Source organism: Marmota marmota, unplaced genomic scaffold, assembly GCF_001458135.2.
Source record: "Marmota marmota marmota unplaced genomic scaffold, marMar, whole genome shotgun sequence".
NCBI lineage: Eukaryota > Metazoa > Chordata > Mammalia > Rodentia > Sciuridae > Marmota > Marmota marmota.
The window spans coordinates 9,716,657-9,736,548 of record NW_025999969.1 but is presented as its reverse complement, the minus strand read 5'-3'; the positions used below and the strand labels follow the sequence as shown (position 1 = coordinate 9,736,548).

Sequence of the window (19,892 nt, the reverse complement as noted above, 5' to 3'; positions counted from 1 at the left end):
GGTACCAACAAATGAATATTGTCACTGTGATTTATCACGGACTGGGGATCTTATTACCAGATGTGTGGCCTTGGGCAAGTAATTTAATCTCTCAAACCCTCATTTTTCTGAGATAAACAGAGATAAATATTGGATCTAAAGTGATTTGTATCATGGTTGTCACATAGCAGGATTTTGCATGTTTGTCCATGTGTGTGTCTATATATGTATGTATGTACACATATGTGTATCTATGTATATACATGTGTGTATACATACATATACATGAAGTCATGAGCAGTGTGATATTTTATATGATATTTTAGCACACACACACATACACATATATTTACTAAAATATTATATACTGGTGGCTTAAACAGACTTTCATTGCCTCATAGTTCTGGAGGTCAGGAAGCCCAAGATCCTGCAACCCACTGGCCACAGTCCAGCCCATGGAGGCAATGGAAGGGGTGGTCATTGTGGAACCAGATGAGTGCCATATCTGATTCTGGTGGCCCAATAACCTACTGTGTGACTTGGCCCCAGCCTCCGTATCCTCATCTGGAAACCAAAATCAGGCAACTTGTTCCGTGGTGAGTACTTTTTCTCCTAGGTGGCCACTTTCTCTTTGCTCTCTTTCTCTAGCTCTCTCATGTCTCCTCTTATAAGGACACCAGCCCCACCTTTATGGCCTCCTTTAACCTTAATTATTTCTGCAAAGGCTCCATCTCCAGATACAGCCAACTTGGCGGTTAGCGGGTGAATCTTGGGGGACACAGTTCAGTCCATGGCAGTGGGGAAAGAGTATGACTCAGTCTAGGAAGTCTCTGAGGATTGAGTGCTTAGGTTGGAGTGTGGTGGGCCTGCCTTGAGAGGAGAGCAGGATGGGCACAGATGCAGAGGCAGAGCAAGCCAGCAATGAGGAGCCAGGCATGGGCTCTTCACTCAAGAGCATGTGCTGCGTGGGAAGTAAGTTTGAGAAGCTTGGGGTTCACCAGATTACAGAGAACTTTTAATGCTGTGCTTGCGATTGATGTGTCTGAAAATAGCTGAAGAAGACTGGGGAGTGGAGAAGAACATGTTTTTAAATGGCAATGCTCAGCCTTTGAAAAATGCTTCCCATGGCACCAGATGTAGGAAACCTGATTCTGGTTTCCAGATGAGGATACTGAGGCTGGGCCAAGTCACACAGTAGGTTAGTGGGCCACCAGAATCAGATATGGCACTCCTCTGGCTGCACAATGACCACCCCTTCCATTGCCCCATGGGCTGGACTGTGGCCAGTGGGTTACAGGAAATGAGAGATGAAGCAAAAGTCACCTGGAGCCTCCAGAAGTGATCCAGATGAGACCCCTGACCTAGCTGAGCACATGAAGCTGACAGGGAGCAGTGGGGAGTGGGTTGGAATTGGGTCTCAAGGAATGGAGAGGATTCTAAGTATATGGGCAGGAAGAAAGAGGGACATTTCTTATCTGTTTGGGTATTTTGGCTGCTGTTCTGAAGGCAGTTGAAGATGAAACCCCAAACTATGCTGTTAGGTTCATGCTTTCCATAGTGATGCTTCAGATTTGACTGAAATGCTGGGGGCACTCCAAACAAGGGAACACTATAGACAGACTGTGAGTAGTTTTTCTGATGTGTCAAAATCTATGGGGCCAAATTGTAGGAAAACTAGCCATTTTCCTGATGCAGAAACCAAGGGTCAGAAAGAATAAAAACTGCCCAATAAAAACTGTGTGGCACTGTCACACAGATAGTAAGTGGCAGAATTGGTTGACTCAAGATCCATTTGGCTTCAAAATGGGTGCTCTTACCACCCCAGGATTCTGACACTAGCCCACCTTGACATTTGACGTTGGGTACCCACGTGGTAACTATATTTTCCAAACCTCAAATAGGGACACATGGTCTCACAAGTGTAAAGGCACTTAAGAGGACAGGAGACTAGAATGTTTTAAATTGGGACCATCCCAGCAAATCCAGGACATCTGGTCATCATAACTATCTGGGGGCTGCCCACACCCCTGGCACAAGGCAGGCTTTGCCATTTAATAGGCCTTCCCATATCCTGAATGCCCAGGGTCTATTTTTTGGTTGAAGCACATGCTACAGACAAGTGAGAGACATTTAAAAAGATCAAGCAGCTGGAGAGAGATTGCAATGGGCATTCTTTTTAGAGAGGCCTTGGCAGGCGAGAAGGCAGGGCAGTGGTGAAAGGTCAGAAGAATTATCCATGAATTCTGGGGCCCAGGAGGTGTCAGAGCTGTGAGCTAGGGGACTTTCCACCAGCATCAGGCATGTAGCTCCCCCCTGGTCCTCTCCCCGCCTCTTCCCCCAGCTCTTCTCTCATTGGAAGCTCTCCCTCCTGCCTCCACTGGGAGCAGAAGGCTCTGCAGCTGGCTCATGGCACCTCATGGAGGGGCAGCTGGCTTCTGGGGAGGGAGACAATTTGCTGCCTCATTGTGTGGCTGCATTGAACCTGCTGGTGTAGAATGGGCCCAGCGATCATAGGTTGTGGTAGAATTATGGGAGCCTGGATGTAAAACTTCCGTACACTGTAAAGAATTGGACACGTGGGTGCTGAGTTTCGCATTCAGAGTTAATTTCACATTGAAATTGTTAGAATAAAATGCCAGTCTGAGGAGAGGCCTAACAGCAGCAATTTGAAGTTTATGTGTTTGTCTCACAATGGTACAGTTGCCTGCTGATTCACAAATATAGGGAGAAGAAAGGAGAAGTAAGGTGTAAGGTAGTGTGAGTATGTGTGCATGTGCGTGTGTGTGTGTGTGGTTACATGTGTATGTTTCTCTGTGCGTGTACGTATTAAGAAATAGGAACGTATGGTCTGATATTTGTTAGAAAATTCATAATGAGAATTAAGGCTGAGCCTTATAGGATATGTGATCCATTCTTTTCACTTTACAGGTGGAAGCACTAAAGCCCAGACAGAAGTTAAGTTTCCAAGGCCAATAGATGGACAGTGGCCATATTGAGCATAGTTGCCAGGTCTTCCTGTCTGAGCCTAAGGCGTCTGCTGCCAGACCATACTCAGTCGGATTGTACAAACTACCCCATGCAAGGAGCAACAGGGGACTCAGAGGGAGAGGAGATATAATGTCTAGGGTCAGCATCTCCAGGCTAACTGGGACAGCAATGCCTGCAACAGTGACCCAGCCAGAGAGGAGACCCAGACAGTACTGGCTGGGTGGTGAGATCCAGGGAGACAGCCCAGGGGACTGTGAGAAGTGGGACATGCGAACAGTCCTGCAGATGAGGGTGGCTGGGGAAGACTTGACAGAATAGCTGAAGGAGTGAACATGGTGAACATGGACCCTGGAATGATAAAAAGCAAGCGATAAAGTAGCACAGGCTTCAGGGATGCTCAGTGGTCCAGCTACTGCCTAGTGGTTAGTCAGGCTTTTAACAGCATCTCTACTTTGGATTTTTTTTTTTTTTTGATACTGGAGATTAAACCCAGGGTTGCTTAACTACTGAGCCACATCCCCAGTCCCTCGACCTTTATTTTAATATTTTATTTTGAGACAGAGTCTTGCTAAGTTGCTTGGGGCCTTGCTAAATTGCTGAGGATGGATTTGAACTCATGATCCTTCGGTGTCAGCCTTCAGAGTCTCTGGGATTACAGATGTGTGCCACCATGCCTAGAGGATTTTTTTTTTTAAGATGGGGGTTTCACTATGTTACTAATGGTGGTGTCAGATGGTCTTTCCACCTCAGTCTCTTGAGAAGTTGGGACCACAAACATGAGCCACAGTGCTCTATCTCATCTCTATCTTGAGTTCAAATGAACCAGTACTTTGCTTTTCCTGAAAAGTCTAAGTTAAAACCGATACTTCTAAAACCTCTCTGCAATGGGTTAAATGTCTGTGTCAATGACAGAGAGCATCATCAGTTAATATCTACTTCTGAATGAGCCCCAGGTGTGAGGGAGGCCACTCACTACGTGGTTGACAAAGCTATTTGTCAATCTGTGTTTGGGCCTACTGCACATTATTCTTCTGAAGCATTTCAAAAATTTCTTTCTGTAGTTTCTCTTGGAAAAACCTATTAACAAGCAGTTTTCACTTGTGCTATGCAATATGGACCCTTAAAGTTACTCATATCATTTTCTTTTTATTTGGAACCCTCTGGAGATCCAGGGACACTGTTTGATTGATTTCGACCCCTGCCACAGCACCTCCTTTGAGTTCTTTGCCCAGAGTAGGTTCTGAGGGATCTCATGTAGATTTGAACTGATGATCATATCAGGTTGATTCCTAACACCAGCCAGAAGAACTTCACATAATTCAAAGATGTGGCATGTCCAAGTTATCTCCAACTCTCTGGCCCCTCCATTTAAGCCTCTAGCTGTGAGCCATTGGATCTATCAGCACAAAACTGTGGTTGTATGAAACCTCAGCTAGACTCCTGTAAGCAATGCCACCTGAGGGGGGTTTCCCGAGAAAGGTGACTGAGTCTTACTTAGCTTGTACCTTTATGCTTATTCAGTGCCTGCTTGGTACATAGTAAGTGCTCAATAAATGCTTATTGGATTAGACTGAAATGAAACACAGTTTCATTAGGTTATTTCTGGCCTAACTTGAAGATAAGAAAAAGAGAAAAAAATATATAATTTCCTGCTCTGGAAACTGTACTATTAACTTTTTTTCTTCCAAGGTCAGTGTTTCTGATTCCTATTTATGATCTCTGTATGTCACACAGGAGTGACAACTTCCCTGTTACTTCAAAGTCTGTTTCTCTTATCTAGACTGATTTATTTTAATTTTTAAAAGCACAGATTCATCTTTGATCTATGTACGGTAACGTATTTGGATCGATAAGATGTTTGCTCTCAGTTTCTTCATTTAAACAAGCTTTAATTGGTGTGTTCCCAACTTGTTCATTTCATTCACCCAGAAAAAAAATGTTTGACCCAGAGTTTATCATGGAAACTTGCATTAGAGACAATGTCTACATCCTGCTGGGTATTTCATCTTTACTTTATTAGGGTCAGTTCCTCCCCCATTATTTGGATGATAATTTATCTAAGAATATGATCTTGGGCTGCATTTTCATTCATGTGAATATTAACTAATCCAGATGAACCACACTGGAATGTAAATACTGTGGCTGGAAGGCAGGATCAAAACCATTCCCTGAACAGAAATGTAAATCTTTTTATTGCCAAGGGGAAAGAACAGTTTAGCATGTAGGGCAACTGCAAGCATTTTTACATTAAGCAGAATCTTGTATCTGTTTTGTGTGATTGAGACTGTCTACAAGTAACAGGTAAAGGCCAAAGGTCTATAGAATTTCTAGAGATCCCTGTTTAAATATCAGTCCTATCAAAGAGGTTTGCAGAAATCACTGTTCTGATGATGGTCACAACTAAAATCAAATGTAGTGTTTCATCCACATTAACTATGCCAGGGGTTAAGTACTTGTTTCTCTATCTGTCTCTCTCTCTATATATGCAGATTGTATAGGTTAGTGTCTCATTACTGCCATGAAATACCTGAGGCAAACTAACTTTATTATAAAAAAAAAAAAAGAGGTTTATTTTGCTCACCATTTTGAAGTTGTAAGGGCACGGTGCTGGGTCAGTTCAGTTCTGGTGATGACTGTCTTGTTGCCAGAGTTTCCAGTTTGATGATGGCACCACATAGCAAGAGTCTGGGTATCTGGTCTTTCTCCCTCTTCTTATAAGACCACCAGGATTAATCATGGGCTTCACCCTAGTGAGCTTATCTAAACCTAATTGCTTTCCAAATGCCCTAACTCTAAACACAATAGTCCAAGTTTCGACCCTCTTAATACTATGAACACATGGCTTCTGGAGTTAAATCCTTGCACAAGATGAGGGCGGGGGGAAAGCCATATTCATGCCATAACACATCTGTAAGACTTCAGGGGTGTGTGTATGGTGGGGGGTGCTGCTCGTGCCTGTGTGTACAATGCGGTGGTGGGTGATGGGTCTTGAGGGGTTGCACAAAATAGCAAGAGAGAAACTTAGTTTAACTAATAGTCTAAAAATATTATAAAGGTTTACCTGGGTCCAAACTCTAGATTTCTTCTAAATATCAAGAAATTGGCCTTTCCTCCCTTAAAGAAAAAGTCCATCTTTTTGATTTGTAAGAGTGTTTGGACTTTCCCAGGATACTTATGCCATTGGATATCATTTAGATGGGCTGCCTTGGAAAGCTTGCCTCCCTCCTACAGATGCCAAAATGAGGGACTACAGGACATAAAACGGCCTGGGGCCCTTGGGGATTTAAAGGGCTCTGGGCTGACCTCTTAGCTACCTTTTTACCTCCTCCAGCTTAGGCCAGTCTGGTAGGCCTGGTCTAACACAGGCTACTTCTGAAGTACAGGGTTCCTTGGGTTAAATTAATATTTTGAGTGATTTTTTTTTTCCACCGGACTAATCAGTTATTGGATTAGATTGATCTAGAACCTTCTGGTTATTATAGTACTTATCTGTCTCTGCCCGTGAGGAAAGAATCATCTTCATCATCATCATCATCAACACACACACTCTCTCTTTCTCACAGCATCTTGAAGTTTTAGTGAGACACCTTAACTTATTTTAGCAAAACATGCAATTAAATAAAATTAAAGCTTCCAACTGTTTTGAGATGAATTCTGGTAGCATTAATGGTTTTGGATTTTATAAAAAGAAATTTCAGTTATGGCAACCACGTGTACAAAAGCACAACTGGGGTGGATGAAATTGGAGTCTTTTGCTGGGTTAGATCAATATTCCACCCTAGCTACACATTCACCAAGGAACTTTAGAAAAGTACTGATGACTGGGTCACACTGGAGACCAAGTAAATAGACTCTCAGGGGATAAGACCCGAGTATTTGTAGTTTTCAAGGTTCTTTCAGGAGATTCTGATGTGATGAGCCAGTGATGAGAACCAGAGAGTCGGATAAATGGAACTAGGGAATCAGGAAAGTGACAACATGCCTCGCAATAACAGGCTGACGCGTCTAAGTTTATAATTTAGGAGATATCTTTAGGTGTCAGCTAGATTGGACCTTGATTATGTCTCCTTTTAGAGAAGGGAAACTGAGACTCAGAGCCCATTTAGGGGCTATAGGGCAAGAGAAAGGAAGCACGTGTTCTAGAAATTAGTATCTTTTGCTTGTGCCTCTCTGCAAAGCTACCTTGAAAATTAAGAGAAAAGACCATAGCATATGTGAATACCTGGGTTCAGTCTCCATCGCGCCTGTGCATGCGCGTGCGCACACACACACACAGAAAAGTGGGGGATAGGCATGCTATGTTTCTAACTATCCAATTATTTAGATCACTGGGAATGGTTAGAACGCTGGAAATGGCTCCTGGTGGTGAAAGAGCACAGCTCTGCAGCTCTTGGACCTGAGGAACACAAACAAAAAAGGTGCCACTTATTAATCTCTGCTGCTTCTCTCTGAGCCTGTCTTCCCATCTGTAAAATAGGAATTAATAATAAATTTGTCCTGATATTATTGCAGATAAGAGGGTAATAGGAAAAACATGTCACAGGTGCCATTGTGTATGCACAGAAAATTAAATGGTAATTATGATGATTAACTGCATTTAGGAAAAACAATATTGAGTTTTACGTAAAAATAGCTGCAGAAGGGATTAAAAAGATGTCTTGGAGCCTAAAGTCATGAAGTATGGTAATCTTGCAAAAATTGTTTTTGGTTTCCACTGATCGGAAACGCAAATAAACCCCAACTGGAGCGCATCTTACTCAGGAATGAATAGATTTCCAATCTGTGTTTTCTTGCTTACCATGAAAAATATGCAACCCAAGGAAAGCACAGGTGGTTAAACTGTTCAGTGCCTCTATTTTTATCACGTGCAGAGGACGGTACGCATTCAAACCCAAATATTTTACTTAATAGAAAACGAAGACTAATTTCTCAAGGTTAAGAGGCTCCCGGTTTCCTGTGGCAAATTTAGGTTTTCGTCCATTGGAAAAGCTGTCCGGATCCAGGACAGACTGAATTCCAAAGCAAAAATAAAAAGCTCCCAACTAGCATTTTAAAAGAAGCATTTCTTTAAATTTAGGATTTCTCTATTTTATTTATTTTTTTCTTTCTCAGCTATCTCTTCTTTTCCCCCAAATCAGGTCACAGCAGGGAGGAACGTCACCTCCCCAGTTGAAGGTTGGATGTTTGTGAAATGAAGCCGAGACCCCGTGTGTCCCTAGGGAAGGTGACGCCCCCGCTCTCCCGGGCTTGTGCGGACGTGTCTCGGGCGTGACCTCTGAGCAGCTGCGCCACCCGCTCAGCCTCGAGGTGGAGAAACCCGAGCTCGAGGCAAAACCCCCATCTTTGGCAAGTCCTCCGCTGTTTCAAGACGCTGCCCGTGGCGGGGAAACGGGCCGCGTGCCCGGGGCTGGGGGTGGGGGGGCTCTTGCCTGGCCTGACATTCCTAAAGGGCTGAGCGTGAGCTCACCTCGCAACCGACTTGTTACTGGGGCTGGGGATTGGGGTTGGGGTTGGACCAGAACAGAGGGATGTTCAGGGAAGCAAAGCAGAGAGCTTGGCTCACCTTCTGCCCTCGGGGGATCTCCAATTTTGAGATTTCTTTTTTCTTTATTCCCCCCTCCCCACCCACCCACCCCACCTCCTACTTTTTTTCTTGCAGATTTTATTAGATTATTTATTTAGACCCTGACAAAACAAAATCTTCCTGTTATTCCACCCCTGGCCCCAACACTGATAAAAGTTTTCCCAGACTGTGCAGCCTCTACCAACCTGAAGCACTGGGCTACAAAACTGAACTTGACTCTGAATAGTGGATTCCTGTGGAGGTGGTTATTTCAGAGAGATCGCATACTAGTCAATAATATTTATTTGAGGGCTTCTTCTGTGCTAGGCACAGTTCTCAGCACTTTCATGTAATAACTCATTTACTCTTCACAACAATCCTATGAAATAAGAAATTTTATTCTCCCCACTTTACAGGCACCAAAACTGGCATAGAGAAGGTTAGCAACCACATGGGGTGGCAGAGCTATAACTGGTAGGTTGGGCTGGGGTTTAGATTTCTGCAATTTAACTCCAGAGCCTGTGCCCATTCAATGAATGTTGTCCTGAAGACTTCCTCTCATCTCCACCAGGCAGAGGAAGGAGCCCTGGGAAGTTTGAATGTCAGACATGGTAAGTCAGGTGCTCTGCTTTGGTTAGAAAGAGCTGGAAATTGTCTCTGTTTGGGACAGATCAGCAGTTTGTTAATTCTCCTCTTGCTGTTCTCAGAAAGGGCCATGGAGGAACTTGACCTACTGAAGGTGACAGGAGATAAAGACTCTAGTTAGCCACCCACTGGGAACTTATCTGAAAAGAGGAGAGAGGGGTGGGAGAGGGAGCTGCCACCTGACTGCCCAGCCATGCTTCACCTGCCAGTTCAGTCAGGGGCTGTGTCTAACTTTTGTGACCCTGGGAAAATGTTGGGAACCTGGAGGGCCCCATGCTGACACTCTGAAGTCTGGCAGTGCACTTACTGATGGACAAAGTTGATTGAGATGACCAGGAGTTAGGAGTTGTGTTCCCTCAGTGGTAGGGAGGTGTGCGGCATGGACTGAGTCAGTAGAGGGTGCTTTTGGGGAGAAGACAGTGGAGACCACGTTTCTGGGATGGTTTGTAGGCTAGATGGGCCTCCTTTCCCATATACACACCAAGGCAAGTTCCATCCCTATGTCTGAATGTCTCTCTTGGTTAATTCTTACTCTTGGATTCTACTACCTAACTCTCTGCTTCACAGTTCCCAAGACACCATTCATTGCAGCTTTTATACCCAGCACACCTATATCAAGTCAGGCAGTAAGAGACTCTCCCCATCCCTCTTGCACACAGCGCACAGCTGAATGTGGAAAGTGAATCCCACTCTCCTTCAGAGAGCGGGGTCAGAGTACAGGGCAGTCCTGGAGCTATACCTGGGTCATCCTGACTGTTCCTGGGTGCACCCAGGTGAACCCTCAGAATACAGTATTTCTTCAGAATTTCTTCAGGTGGGTAAACTGATGTGATAGGACCCTTTGCAGGTTAATAAGTGTAAAATGTCTGGCTCATGGTAAGTGCTCAATGTATATTGGCTTCTGCTTTTACTGCCATTATGATGCTGCCCCTCTAGGCAGGTAACTCTGCCTTCCTGATTCTCATTGTCCTCATGTGCAAGGTTGAGGCAATACTATCTGTTTTATAGGATTGTTGTGAGGACTAAATAGTGTTAATTACTACTGTCAAGTTTGCAATAAATCACAGTGCTTCATGGGTTGCTTTAGCCTAGTTTATCTCCCAGGGGATGACTTTATTTCCAAACAGAAGACAGCTTCTTAGAAGAGCTTCAAAATATTGACCCTGGCTGGTGAGGGCATTTGGACACTTAACTCATCCAGCATCCCTTTCCCAGCTGTGAACTGGTATGATAATAACCACCTCTAGGAATCTCCAAGATGTTATGAGGAGAAAATATGTGATAATATACACAGCACTTTGAGCCCCTCTGAACAGAGACGCCCGTAAATAGAAGGTGGTATTATAAGGTGGAGTAATCGCTGGTGACTCCCCCTCCCTTTTTTATTTAATTAGGAGAAAACTAGTAATTAGGAAGCATGGCCTTGTGAAAGCTGTGGCCTGGGAAATAGTTCTCTTGGCACCTAATCAGAACTGTGACATGGCACAAGTTTCTGCCAAATGTGGCAGCAGGAGACCTCGCCCCGGGCTCAGAAACAGGTCTGGAGATCATGAGGAATTCACTGTCTGGAGTGCAAGGCCCTGAGGTGGCTGACGCAGAGCCAGCTGGGGAGCCTCCTTGGTCTCCTGCTCCAGAGGAGATCCCCACCCACAGGCCTCAGTGGCCTTCATCCCTGGGGACTCAGAGTCCGTCTTATCTGCAGGTTACAGCTTGCTGCAACCCCAGAAACAAGCTGTCCCACCATGGGGCTCGTAAAAGATGTCTGATCTGGTTTGGTCTCTGATTCCCTTGCTGGGACAAAGAGTTCTCTTTAAGAAGGGCCAGTGTGGAGGAGGCCTTTGAGCCCTAGCTAGCCCGTGTGCCTCTACTCTGCAGCAGCCTCAGCTGGAGCGACTTTCCCTCCTCCCTGCAAATCCCCTAGGTGCTGCTGCAAGGTGGCCTTGGCCCGGAGGCCTCCCAGTCTTTCCAGTTCCATTGCACTCAGGCCTTCTCAGCTCTGTTTGGTACAGTGTGGACTTTTGCTTTTTGTCCTTCAACTCTCCCACCTCTGCCTCCATGATGCTGGATGGGGTGGTGATGGAAAGTAAGTTGGGGAAGCAAAGTGTTCCCAGCCCAAGCTCCAGCACAGTGATGTCACAGGGAACATCAGCAGCAGGATTGCTGGTGGGCTCTGACTTCCCCTCACCACAATGACGATACAGGCTAGAGGCTTTCTCATAAACCCCGAAGATAGCAGTTCCTTTTTTTCAGTTATGAATTATATTTTAAAGATGCAGAAAATATAAGACACATATCACTCTGATTACCAGTTGTTGACATTTCTCATCTTTGCTGTGGATGTCTTCCTATGTATTTTTAAAAGTTTTCAATACAGCTAAGTTTTCCACCTCTTCAGACCCTCCCTGTGGGTCCCCACTGGCCTGTCATTTACCTGCACCTGTGGATGGTACTCAGGGGACTGGAAGGCTGTTGATTTTGTGCACATCTTCCTCACCCACACAAGTCCTCTCAGGAATGCCTGTCTACTCAGTCTCTTGTGGTGTGTGTGGCCGCCATTAACTTGCACTTGGACCATTTGCTCCTATGGACATTTTAAAGTCTTGGTCAGATCATATGGCCCTTTGCTCCAAGCCTACACATGGCTTCTGTTTCAACTCAGAGTAAAATTCAAGCCCTGAGGACCAATAGGACCCTATGTGATAGTAGCCTACTCTTTGCCTCTCTGACCCCATCTCCCAGGATACAGCCTTCTTCCCCCCCTCCCTCAGGGCAGCCACACTGCTCTTCTCATTTTTCCTGGGACTTACTGTGGGCAAGGCTTCAGGCTGTTCCCCTGACTGTCACCCTCTTTCCCCAGATACCTACAGGGCAAAACTCCATATTCTTCCATTCATTGCTCACATTTCACTTCTCCCTGAACTCTAGGCATAAGGCACTTATAAATATATCCCTCATTCCCACCATTCTCTCCCTTGTCTGGTCTAATATTTATTTTTCCATAGCAGGTATTTTCTAGCAAATTGTATACTTTACTTATTTATTATTTGTTGCCTATTTCTGCCTACTACAATGTAAGTTCCCCTAGAGTAGGAATTTCTATTGTTGAGGCACTAATACTTCCTTCATTTCTACAGTAGTGCCAGGCACACGGGGGCTCTACAAAGATTTACTGACTGATTCAATAAGCCTATGGATAAATGCATCTGAGAATTTCTTTCTGGAGACGTTCCAGAATTCGTACAGATTTTCCAGGGTGTCTATGACACAAAAAAGGGTAGGAACCACTGACATGATCACCCATCAAAGTTTGCTGACCTCCTCTGCTTCTCGGGAGTCTGCCTGATGAAGATTATGAGCTTTTTATCTTTCTCCAGTTTGTGTCTCCCTGGAGAGCTAATCCTGGCAGCTACTGAGCCCTTCTCTCTGAGGACTGGTGGTAAGTCTCCCTGGATCTAGCCCTGGCTGGACTGGGTAGGGAGCTGGGAGGCTTTGGTAGAGAGTGTGGGCAGGAGCTCTGGCAGTGGGCCTGCCTCAGAGAAGCTGTAATTTTCCTATTCCTTCTGTGGAGACGTCTGGGAGCAGAGGCTGAATGTGGCCACGGCCTCTTGGGCATCCTTGGGGGAGGTAGGCAAGATGCCCAGAGCAACAGGAGCTGCTTCCTGCTTTGCAGGCTCCACACTAGGCAAGGAGCAAGACCAGGAAATCTTGCAGGAGCCCCAGCCCAGGAAGAACAGACGCTAGCTTGTGATGGGAGAGAGCGAACACAGATGAGTCGGGGGAACCTGGAAAGCAAAGAGACACAAAAAGCCATCTGGAGGTGATAGTGGGAGTGAATTGGAGGTGAGTCAGCCAGCTCACAGGGCAGTTAAAAGACAAGTGGGTAATTGTGGGTGCAGTCGGCGGGTCACACAGAAAATGAGGAACAAGTGGTTAATTGGGCCCACAAGCCCAGGATCCCGCCTATAATTAGCAAATTGCAGGGCTTTGATATTTGCTTTGGTAACAACTTGTGTAGTAAATTGCAGGGAGGAAAACTGCACCCCCAGCCTGGGAGGTGACCCTGTGTCTATGTTCCCTGAACCATTCTCTTACAAACACTGGCAAGCAGCACACACATGAATGTACCCCAGTGATGGGGCTAGGGCTTGCACCTTTCTGCAGGTTGACATCATCTTCTGATGCTTTCTGTGTTCCTCTGTACCCCATGCTTAAGTTTTGCCAATCAGGGCTAAAGCTGAAACCTAGTTTGCTGGGGATATGCTCTCACTATTCCTCTGCTTCCTTAAGCCATAGTCCCTGGGGTAAGAGACTTTCTGGACAGAGACATGCCATTGGAGTGGCCATGGGTAATTCCCATGTGAGTGCCATGTGAGAGAGGAGGAGAGACAGCATTGTTGAGTTGTATTCATGAGGTTGGTTAATGCCAATCCCTGATCAGGCCCTGGCCTTCATGGGTTTCAGCTCTGCAGGTAGCTCTGCAGATATTCCAACTAAAGTGCAGACTAGAAGCATACAAAATTTACACTGGGATTATCCATGGCAAAACCCTACACATGGTTGAAATGCAGAGATGAATGAGCACAGATGATGCGAAAATGCCAGGAGCCCTGGGTTTGAAATTGGACTCATTCTTGATGGATCTTGTGCAGTTAAATATTTATACATCATCTTTGTCATTTATGGGTCTGTTTCTATTGACTGCTTTTTCTTTTAGTTATAGTTATTTATGTGTCTAATAACTTTTTATTAGATGGTAGACATTGTGCTGTTATATTAAGTATTTGTACTGTGCTATCTTCTTTTAAAGAGCATTAGGCTTTGTTTTGGCAGGAAGTTAAGTCATACAGGGATGAGTTTGATCTCTTTGAATCCTATCTTTAAGTTCTGCTATGAAAGGCCTCAGTGAGTTTCCCTGCAGGAATAGTTCAGCTACTTTATTCACATGTGACGACTCTGGGTTCTCCATGGAGTGCCCAAGGGATCAACAAGGACTCTTCACCTTTTCTGGTTGTTGCATAATCATTTCCTCACCTTGTGAAAGCTCTGGATTATTCCGTTTACAACTCTTGTCATTGTTAATAGATTATTATTTTGTCCTGGTCTTGTAGAGTTTCACTGGGCCTCCAACTTCCCAAAGATTCAAAGGGATATTTTAGCAGATTTATGGCTTCCTTTTCTGTGTATCTCCTTCCATTCTGGAATTGTGAGCCTCCCCTCCTAGCCACTTTATCTTTCTCACTCTCTGTTCTCTGTCTCCTCAACTTAGTGAAGCTACAAAACTGTGCCCATAGCCTAGAAATTGTCTCCAATCCTAAAGCCAGGATTGTTTGGGGCCTGGTCTTGTTGATGTCTTACCAATCAAAAGTTAGCATTGCCCATTTCCCAATGTCTGAAAACAGTAGTAATTCTGTCAAGACTGGAGGTTTAAATCTTATCAGGTTAAAATTCAGTCACCCCAAATATAGAAAGAGAATATACTACTAATTTTTACTTAAAATTCACTTATGATAAATAATGTACATAATGAATCTGAAAGCACCTACAAACATTTAAAAATTGTTTTTGGAACAGTGTGGTAAGTCTCTTCATCACCATCAGCATTTCCTTACCTGACTGGATCAACACTGGATTCGGCGGGAACACTCCTTGTGGACCAAGTGTGATGGTGTCAGTCATGAATGAGACTGGATGTGTATCCCTCCCTGGCTACACCCAGAATGGGTCTCTATACTGTCTTTATCATCATGGGAATAATTTCATTGACTGTCACATGTGGTTTGCTGGTGGCTTCTCACTGGTGAAGAGAAGTTACAAAATATGCCTAATGGATAGCACTCACTGGAAGTAGGTAGCCTGTGCTTACTAAGCTGTCTAGAAAGCTCTCTCTCTCAAAATAAATAGTATTATTAGTATTAATGAAGAATCAGTAATAAGGTCTCTATAATCATCAGAGAGCAACACTTCTCCACAATGCCATCAGTTCTTCAAAACTCTTAACAAGTCCAGACATCTCCAACTGTAACTGCTTTGTATGAAATGCAAGTTTGATGAATCTTATTTTTGCATACATTGTGACATAAGTATTCTGGTTTGTGACTCAGAGTATTGTCTATCAAATCTAGAATAAAAATGCTCATTTTCCTTTGATACCAATAATAGCAATGGATTTAGCATTTTCATGAAATACAATTTAAAACTGTAAGGGATTTGTCTTAAAAAAAAAAAGATAAAGTTGGATTGGCTCAAATGCCTAATGTTACAGATAAGCAGACTGAGCCTTGGTGAGAAGAAGTGAATTTCCCAGTCCTTGATGACCTCTTAGTAAAAGAATGAGACCGAAACTCAGGCGACTAATTCCTAGTCTATAGGCATCCGTTCGTTCAGCTCATAATTATTGAGCATCTACTAAGTTCAGAGTACTGAATTCCTTGATATATGGACAATATATAACATGCTCATTCACAGAAACATTTAAAAATTGATTTTGGAACACTGTGGTAAGTTCCATAAATCGGCATATAATTTTGAGCTTTCTTGATTCTGACAAGCTTAATCAGAGTAGCCTCCATTGTCCAATGCAGAAATGCAAAAGGCTTTCAGCATTCAGGTCCTGTGGGATATTTTGAGACATATGAACATGTCAGGTAATTACTGTGGTTTTATGGCACTGTGAGACATGGTTATAGGAAAGCTAAGGATTTACTCTATATGCAGCCATTTCAGGGACCCAACGCAAAATGGATAATAAAACTTTAAGGAAATTGTTCATTGAGATGCAAGATGTGAAGAGAGTGCTATATAAAATGGACAGAGTCCTGGGCTCCAGACCTGATTTCTCTGTGTCTAAGCATTTCTGTGAGGTGAGTACAACAGAGTAGATGACCTACAATGCCCGTTCCAGGTTGGAGAATCTGCATACCTGGTGCTCTATAGCAAGCCATCTTAGTGACATGCACAAAGAAGGCTGGGGATGGTGGATAGGACCTGAGTACCAAGAATGTGGGATGACATTCTAGGGTTTATTTATTTATTTATTTTTGAGATAGGGTCTTGCTATGTTGCTAAGGTTGACCTCAAACTCAAGGTCTTCCTCCTAAGAAGCTGGAACTGGGGGCATGTGCCATCATACCTGGCTCAGAACATTCTTAATCAGTGGGGAAACATTAGTAAAGGTGATGAAGCAGGGATATGGCTAAAATGGAATTTGTGACCTGACCCACATGGAAGGACTAGCCTCGCTCAGTTGGATGTCTAGAAGAATTTGAGGATGCATGAGCCAGAAGCCTTTCTTGCACCCAGTTTGAGAAGTTCTGCATTAAAAAGTTAAAAACTGTGATTTGAACTGTTAATTTAACATCAGAGATTATAAATGCAAAGTATAAATAAGACAGATTAAAATAGGAAGGATTGAACAGAAGGTGGATTTTTTTATAGATCTATATATTGGTATTTTTTTCTTTTAATTACCACTGAAACAAAGACAGAAAATTTCAAGATTATTCAATAGAACTGTTCTCCTCCCCCAGAACAACGCTCAGAGCTTTGCAGACTTCACTTTGCAAAATGGCGTTGAAAGGGGCTGATGGAAGATGCCAGGGGAGGTGGTGATTAGGAGGTCGTGGGAAGCCTGGGATACCAGGCTTGAGGATGGGTGGCAGTGAGCATTTCTGTGTTCTCAGTCACAGTATGGCGGCTGAACTGGAGATTGGAAAGCAGAACTGGCACAGAGTCCAGGTGACAAGGATGAAGCATGGAAGGCTGAGGAGCCCGACATAGGGTGAGTGATGGAAGAAGCCCCAGATGCACGGATCCTGTTTGCTGATTGACATGGGTCTGAGGGAGGAGCTGCGTTGCTCCCTAGGCATCCCGCAATCACTTGGGGAGTGGTGATTGTAGACTCCCTGAGGCTGAGCAGCATTAGGCAAAGGGCTGGCGAGGTGGGCAAACCTGGGCCTTCATAAGCTCATTCTGTTTCTTCCATGGTAAAAAAATAAAATAGGTGACTGCACCTATCTCTTGAGTTTAATAACGACTGATGAATTAGTGTGTATGAAAGTTCTGAGGACATGTTGGTCACTTTGTAAGTTCTCAGTAAATATTTATTTCATTCATCTGTCTATTTACAAATTCAGTGCAACTTGGGAGGGAAGTAATTAGTTCATTTAGGACCATATCAAACCGATTCTGAATAAAGAGATTGTATCTGAGGGGCTTTTTGTAGGATGGGACCACTCCTAGTCACTAGGCTGTGCCATACTTAAGGCTACAAAGTTCCAGAAGTCCCTTTCTTGACCTTCCTTTCATTACCAACCCCTTACACTGTGGTGCGTTTCTAGGTCTGTAACGTAGTAAATGACAACAGCAAACAGAAACGAAGGACAGGAGCAACATGAGGAAGGCATGCGATTGAATTGATACGTTTACTCCGTGAACCATTCCGAGGACATCTGCGGGATGCTGCCATCCTCCTCTTCTCTGTGGCTGGACAGGGCCGTCTGCCCTGAGGCCACAGAGTTGCCTGGTCTTGGGAGATGCTCTCTCAGCTGCGAGTCTCCTGTGCCAGGAGCACTACCAGGCACCGTTTCTCAGGCCTCCTGATCTCTGCTTGGTTTGCATGTTGCTCAAATCGGATCCACCCTTCCAGGCTGGCCTCTTGCCTTTTTCTTAGGTCCAAGGGACCAATGTCTGCATACAGGTGAGGCACTTCGCTGAGTTGCTTTCATCATGACTCCCAGTGCTGTGTGCAGGGCTGCGAGCAAGCCACCACGCCACACCATGCAGCAGCACTGGCAAGAGAGTTGCAAGCACTATAGCAAGAGCTGGGGGTGGTGACTGTGAGCTCCGTGGAAAAGGTATCTTCAGTTGGACCTGGTGTGGACTTGGTTTGGTTTCCAATGGCTCTAGTAATCCCTGAGCCTAGTCTTCCAGCCATATCAAGCAGTGCACCTGACATGTGAGCCAGGGCATCTCAGACCCTGTGGACCAGCCACATTCCAGCTGAGTACCTCTGACTAACCTCACTTGGTACCAGAATCTCTCAGCAAGCCCAGTCTGAACCCTGACCCAGAGAACCATGAGCCCTAACAAAATGGTAGTGGTTTTAAACCACAAAACATGGGGGTAGTTTGTTATGCAGCAATAGATAACTAAAACACTAGACATAAACGGAAGAAACTTTGCTGTCTGCTTTTGATAAATTTAGGACGATTTTGTGTGATTTACCCCAACCATCTGTTTCTGTCCATGATAATTTCATTTTGCTCAAAATTTGGATCAAGTTACCTTTTAACGGAGCTAAACCTTCACCTGGGTTCACTGACAGCTTCCTGAGCCTCAGCAAAGCTTTCAGGCTCCCCAGCTGTGGCCAAGCTGGCAGTAGAGTCCCGCCTCCAGCTGCAGGCACACTCAAGCTTGCCCCAGCACCACAGCTACATGCAGCTACCTTCCACTGTGATTTTGCAAAAATTGCCACAAGTTGCAACTGTGGCTGCAGAAGTTATTTTGCATGGGCCTGGATAAACAATGTACAGATGACATTTTTTCAGGAGCCCCACATACCACAAAGGGCATCTTCGTATTTGTTGTCTTGCCTTCCTCAGAGGCAGAGTGCATTATTTCTACATGGCTGTGTCCACCATCTACAGGGAGATCTGGAACTAAGTCATTTTAAAATGAATAGGAAGTCAATGAGAATTGAATAAGACCAAGCCATTGAACTGTTTTGTTTTAGCTCTGGCTTAGGCGAAGTCCCCAGTTCCTGAATAGTATAGGAAGGAGAGTAGGAGTGGGTAGTGCCCTCAGGATCAAGTAAGTACCAGAAACGTGAGTGTCATTCTTTCAGTATGCCAACATGACTGGCATGGCTTCATAGTCAGAGGGACGTGGGTTCAGACCTGAGCTTACTATGTACATATAAGATATGTATTCTGAGCTTTAGTTTCTCATTAGTCAAATGGGTAAACCTTCCCTCAGTCAACCTCACAGGCAATATGAGGATGTCTTATTTGGGGCTTGATAGAAGCAGACGCTGAGACAAGGCTAAGTGCAGGTGGTTTATCAGGAAGAGGAGGGATCAAAGGTGGCAGAGTGGGCACTGACAAGGAAAGGATGACAACCAGCAAGAAGTTCATTATCAAGCCAGTTACCACGGTGGAAATTGCAGCTTCATCCCAAGGAAGAATCTCCGCAAAGGTGTAGACTTGATGATTACTATTCCCATTTTACAGATGAGGAAATGGAAGTACAGTGAGATATTAGACATCTTTTTCCAAGGTCGCAGTGCTATCAAGTGGCAGAATCAGAATTTAATCCAGGTTGCTGCCATAATAATGAAAACACACACACATGTATTTCTCTAAATTCACTGTAGAGCATGGTGTCCATGTCATAAATTATTTTTTTCCCTTTCTGTACCAGCATTCAACAAAGCAAATATTTGTATATGGCCATTTGGAAATTGGTATTGATAAATATACTATTATCAGCTTTAAAAACTTTAATTATATAATCCAGTTATATCAAATTTTTAGCACATCCAAGAGATTGATAGTATACTGGTAGCTCTGGAGGGTAATTGGGGAATGGGTTTCACTGCTAAGGGCTACAGAGCTTCCTTTTTGCAGTGAGAAAAAATATTCTAAAATATGGATGGTGATGTTGCAGGACTTTGAAAATACAAAAAAAAATGTTGAATTATACATTTGAAAAGTATGTGATG

At 44.2% G+C, this 19,892-nt stretch overlaps 1 long non-coding RNA gene across 8 annotated transcripts; it reads left to right on the top strand.

The window, feature by feature from the left end:
• The first annotated feature begins 311 nt into the window (after nucleotides 1-311).
• LOC107154385 lies at nucleotides 312-19,595 on the top strand. 8 transcript variants are annotated; one of them, XR_007347974.1, is made up of 6 exons: nucleotides 312-575; nucleotides 8,106-12,449; nucleotides 12,550-12,611; nucleotides 12,846-16,035; nucleotides 16,855-16,952; nucleotides 17,512-19,595. It is a non-coding gene; the product is annotated as an uncharacterized LOC107154385 (long non-coding RNA). The 8 variants fall into 8 exon arrangements; XR_007347976.1 differs by adding an exon at nucleotides 7,292-7,385 and having other exon boundaries at nucleotides 8,106-12,611; XR_007347975.1 differs by having other exon boundaries at nucleotides 313-575; nucleotides 8,106-9,141.
• The last annotated feature ends 297 nt before the right edge of the window (nucleotides 19,596-19,892 follow it).